The sequence below is a fragment of the Macrotis lagotis genome, chromosome X, assembly GCF_037893015.1.
Source record: "Macrotis lagotis isolate mMagLag1 chromosome X, bilby.v1.9.chrom.fasta, whole genome shotgun sequence".
Classification (NCBI taxonomy): Eukaryota; Metazoa; Chordata; class Mammalia; order Peramelemorphia; family Peramelidae; genus Macrotis; species Macrotis lagotis.
In genome coordinates this window covers 69,744,383-69,750,124 of record NC_133666.1, presented here as the reverse complement: position 1 = coordinate 69,750,124, position 5,742 = coordinate 69,744,383, and positions in this window count along the sequence as shown.

The window sequence follows — 5,742 nt, the reverse complement described above, 5'->3', positions numbered from 1 at the left end:
ATGGAGGCCCAGCACTGGGTCCTGATGATACAAAGACAAAAGAAGAACTCATCTCTGCCTTCAAGGAGCTGGGAGAGATGCAGGTGGAGGGCTATGACCTCTATACAAATCAATACAAAATCATTTCAGGGAGGGGTCCGGGGGAACCAGGAAAAACTACTTCTAATTGACCTTCCATGACCCCATTGGAGTTTTCCTGGGAGTGATTCTGGAGTGGTTCGCCATTTCCTTGTCCAGCTCATTTTACAGATAAGGAACCTGAGGCAAAGACGGTAAAGTAACTTGCCAGGGTTACCCAGTCAGGAAGTATCTGAGGTTGAATTTGAACTCAGGACTCTTCCTGATTCCAAGCCTAGCGCTCTGGACACTGGCACCACCTAGCTGCCCCAGGTGCATTGCAAACCTTAGAGTGCTAAAGAAATGTTACCCAGTGTATTGGTCATTGCTTTCCTTCCTGAGAAGAGAAAGTTCACCAGGACAGGGTGGGGATGCAAGGGAGGTTAAGAGAAGACTCCAAGGGGTGGCTAGGTGGTGCAGTGGATAGAGCCCTAGAATCAGGAGTACCTGAGTTCAAATATAAGCTCAGACACTTAATAATTACCTAGCTGTGTGGCCTTGGGCAAGCCACTTAACTCCATTTGCCTTGCAAAAACCTACAAAAAAAGAGAGGACTCCAGCAATTGGTTCTGTCTTTGTTTTTTTTTACCCCCCCCACTCAGGGCTTTGTAAAGTTGATGGCCCACAGTAGGAAGGCTCCATAAAAAACTGATTGACAAAAACAAAAGGTAAACACAGCATTCAAGTTATAAATAAAGCAATGAAAATAATATAATCTACACTCAAGACCAAACAGAAAATTCTAGAACTGTTGCAGGACAAGACCTTTTGTTGTTGGGGGTGGGGGGGACATAAAGGGAAGAGAGACAGAGATCAGAAAGAGAGATTCAAAGGAGATATGTACACACAGAGACAGAGAGAAGCAAAAGATAGTCCCTGTGGGAGGCAAGATACAAATAGCTATGGACAAACCAATTGTATATAAGATTGATTAGAAATAATCACCAGGGGCATCTAGGTGGTTCAGTGGTTAGAGCACTGGCCCTGGAGTCAGGAGGACTTGAGTTTAAATCCGGCCTCAGACACTTAATTCCCTAGCTGTGTGACCTTCAGCAAGTCACTTAACACCATTGCCTTGCAAAAACCTACAAAAAGAAAAAAGAAAAAGAAATAATCACCAGTGGTAAAGTACTAGAATTAAGGGGCCCAGGGAAAGACTTCCTATTGAAGGGAAGATTTTAGATGGGAACTGAAAGAAGCCAGGGAAGCCAGGAGGCAGAAATAAGGAAAGAGAAAATTCCAGTCATAGCAATCCACAAATATGATGATGGAGTATCTTGTTTTCAAAACAGCAAGGTCACTGGGGTCACAGAGATCAGTGCCAGGGTGAGATGTAAGGTCTAAGTAAGATTGAAAAAGTGAAAGGTCATGAACAGTTTTCTACCCCATGAGATTTTCTCTTTGCTCCTAGAGAGCCTAGGGAGTCATTGGAGTTTACAGAGTGAGGGGGGTCTGCCAGTCAGATCTTTGCTTGCACAATTAAGATCAGAATGGTATGGCTATTTTCTTCTGATTTCTCTTTTCTCTTTGGTTCTAATTTATCTGGGTAGTTTTCCATTCTGAGTTCTGGAGTACATAGTGTATAGGTTTTTCCCCAGAGTTTTCAAAAACTCCAGTGATTTTTAAAACATCATTTCTTTTATGATCAGATAGCTGACATTTACTTCTAATTTTTCAGTCATTTAAATTTGTTCTAATGTATTTTGCTCTCTCAGGGGACAATGGATTTCTCTTTCATATATTCTAGTTTTCAAAGAGGCCTTGACTTGGGTAAGGTTTAACAATTTCTCTCCTAAGCTTTTTATTATTTTCCTTCCTATTCTTTCTCCCAGAGCTTTTATTTCATCTTTTTTCATCTCCTGTATGATTTCTTCTAGGTGCTCACCTCATCTTTATTGTGGAAACATCTGTTTTTTTTTCCCTTGGAGTCTCCTCCTAGGGTCACTTTTGGGGGCATCTCTAATACTATGATAATTATTCATACTATTCACTGTCTTCTTTGGTTTATTCATCTCTTCAATTTTATTTATTAAATTGGAACTTCATTCTGGCTCTCCTACAATGCAATCTGGGTGCTGTTGTTTCTGGGGGCATCCAATGTCTCTTGTCAGTTTCTGACAACTTAAGGACTTCTGAACAGTGGAGGAAGTATGTGGGAGGAAGGCAACCCATCTCTGTTTCAGAAACCATCCTAATCAAAGGTCACTGAGTGACATTAATAAATGTTTGTGGATTCAAAAAAATTCTTTTTAATGAAACATAGGGTCTCTCCCCTTAATTCTGCCCCCTGCCAACTTCTCTATTTTTGCTTGAGCTCACCATCTTCTAGCTATCAGTCAATCAACCAGGATATGTTAAGCTCTGTTTTTATAAGTCGTTATGTTAGGATATGTAGAGTCGAAAACAGAAAAGTAAGGATGATGGGTATTCCAGGGATGGGGTTGGGAGCCAAGGGTTGGGAAATGGAGTTAAAAGGTGTAATGTCTTATGTAAAGCAGTTGTTTGGGCTGGAATACACAGTGAGTAAAGGTAGGATGCATTATACAGTATAAAGGTAGCCTAGAGTCTGGTTCTATAGGTCTTTAGAAATCAAACAAAAGAGCTTGTAGTAAACCTAAAGTTCATTGGGAACCAACAGAGTGTATCCAGGAGTAACTTTGATGGCATGGTCTGACCTGCGCCTTAGGAAAATCAATTTGAAAGCAACTCTTGCTTGAGTTCCAATCCAGCCTCAGACACTTAATAAATACCTAGCTGTGTGACTTTGGGCACGTCATTTAATCCCATTACCTTATAAAAACCAAAAATCCAAAAGAAAAAGGAAGCTACTTTTGTATTCATCTTTGACTCTCTGAATTCAGACAGGGAGAACAGTTAAGAATTTATTGCAAGCGTGTAACAAAGAAGAAATGAGGGGTGGCTAGGTGGCATAGTTGATAAAGCACCGGCCCTGGAGTCAGGAGTACCTGGGTTCAAATCCGGTCTCAGACATTTAATAATTACCTAGCTGTGTGGCCTTGGCCAAGCCACTTAACCCCATTTGCCTTGCAAAAACCTAAAACAAAAAACAAAAAAAGAAGAAATGAGGTTCAGAAAGGCAGTGGTAGGTAAAGGAGAGGGACCAGATGTCAGAAATACTGCCCAGGTAGAGAGGACAGGGCTTGGCAACAACTGGACATGTGGGGTGAGGGATAATTTTGACTTCATCATGGCTGTTTACTCCTGTTTACTCTTCTCTTTCCTTCATCCCATACTTCCAATCAGTTACCAAATCTCTTTTCTACCTGGGCCCTACCTCTACTTTGGGCTTTTCCTCAGTACACCCACTACTACCACCCTTTCTCTGGACCTCAGCACTTCTACAACAGGGTCATGGAATAACTTCTTCATCAGAGTTGTCAAACTGCCTGTTATACCCCAAACTCCTTAGGATACAACCCAACCAGATTAAAATGTAATTGAAAAAAATGTTTATCAAAATAAATAAAAATGCAACATGGGTAATGGTCATTTGTGGTTTTCTGGTCAGTATACTGGGATTCTATGTAAGTTGGGCTCCACTGGCCTAATTGATCTCCCTATCTCTCTGCTCTTCCAGGCACCTATATACATGGCTGCCTGTCCTTGGTTACCTAAATAATTTTCCTAATATCCTGCTATGATTGCCCTTTTCTACTCCAGATCCTTCAGTGTTTTCCCATTCCCTAATGAAAGGGGAAGTCTTGACACCATCTAGTCCCATACCACTGAAGAAGATTTCTACCTGTGTCCTAAACACCCTCTGGCCTCCAGTAACACTCCATCCATTATTCCTCTCCTTCCCTCCCCAAACCTGCAATAGGCTAGTTCCCATTTCTATCTGGCCAAGTCCTCGCCTCATGCCAGTCCCCAATACTTGCCTCTTCCTGCAAAGAAGTTATCCCTCTTCACAACTTTGTTGACTCAGAGTCCCTCTCTTCCTTCAAAGTACAGCTCAGATTAGGGCAGGTAGGTGTGGTGGTGGATAGAGCACTGCCCTGGAGTCAGGAGGACCTGAGTTCAAATCCAGTTTCAGACACTTCAGAATTACCTAGCTGGCCTCATTGGCTTGAAAAATCTAAAAAAAAGGTACAGTTTAGAAACTACCATGTTCAGAAACCTTTTTGGATACTCTCCCAATGGCCAGTAACCTCCCTCCTCAACTGCCTTGGACTGAACTTCTTGGTTAATTTGTATCGATTCACCTTTTATTGAAGCCTTATTGACTTTTATAAATGCATCTTGTCCTCTCAATTAATACGGCAGTTCCTTGGTTTGTTTCATGCTCTATATTGACATCCCTAGGTCTAGCACAGTGCCTGGCCAACAGTAAAGAAGTATGTGCTGATTGATTGACTTTTAAATTAGCTAGAGTCTTAGCACTTAGACTAAAGTCCAGGATTGATTTTTTTCAATAGATATGGCCAAGCTTTGTTCACATCTAGTTCCCGCCTGACTGATTGTTCTTACCTGACAAAGATATGGCCCTCTTAAAGTGGGGTGGAGTAATTGATTGATTAATTCAACCAACTCCCACTATTACCTAAGCAGTTTATATTTCTTCCTTCTAAAAGTGCCTTTCACCCACCTTTCCAACATGGGATGAGCCTCTGCAAACCTCTCTAAGGGTGCTAGAGTCCTTCATGTAATGCTTCCCAGTATGGAAGACAATGTGATTTTCACTGGTAAAGAGCTCACTCCCTCCAAGTTCACTAAAGAAGGTAGATTACTCTCATAAAGGAGAATTACTTCTAGAGAACTGTCAGCAAAGAAAGGGAGGACAGAAGATATTCTATCCAGCCCCCCTCAGGAAACTAGTTCAGAGAGGGGAAGCCACTTGCTCCACTTCCAGCACAAAATCAGGGTGGCAAGCAGAGCTGGCATGAAAACTTGGGTTTCCAGAAAGATTCCTGCACTTTCTGCCAAAAGAAAACCAAACCCAGATCTGAGCTTAGCCAAGGACCTTCCAAGTGAGGAAAGGCAGCCTAATTTTCCTCTTCATTGGTGTCAGCAACAGGCTCCAATTCCCCAGACTTGAGAACTGTACTCTAGAGAGAGTTGAAATAAGATGTCATTATGAGGTGACACTCCTCCCCAACTGATATTTCACCAAAAGACCAGCACCAGGGGAAAAATCTGCACAGTACACAAATACCCAAAGAGATCTCCAAGCTCCTCAAGAAACTGGAAGAGTGATCTGGGAGCATGTTCCTTTTTAGATTTCCTCCAGCTTCTACTTGTGTGGGAATAGCCCCAGTCTGGGAGTCAGGATGGAGGGGTTCCAAGGCCTGCTTTGCCACTGTGTGATCTGGGCAAATATCCTCAGTTATAAAATGAAGAGCTGGTCATCTAAAGACCCTTTTCAACTCTGATGATCTATGAGTCACTGACCTGGGGTTGAGACTCTTGAAAAACATTTTTATTGATGCTTTGTAAAAAAAGAAAAACAAAAACAAAAATAATCCATTGCTGTTCCTTGCTAACAACTAGTTCCATCCCCAACAGAACTTTCTCTTGTATCAAAGCAGTGGTATATGGCTCCCTCAGCACTAGAGTCCCCCACTCTCCTGAAGAAGTACAAAGGGGTCACCAGCTCTCCTCTACTGT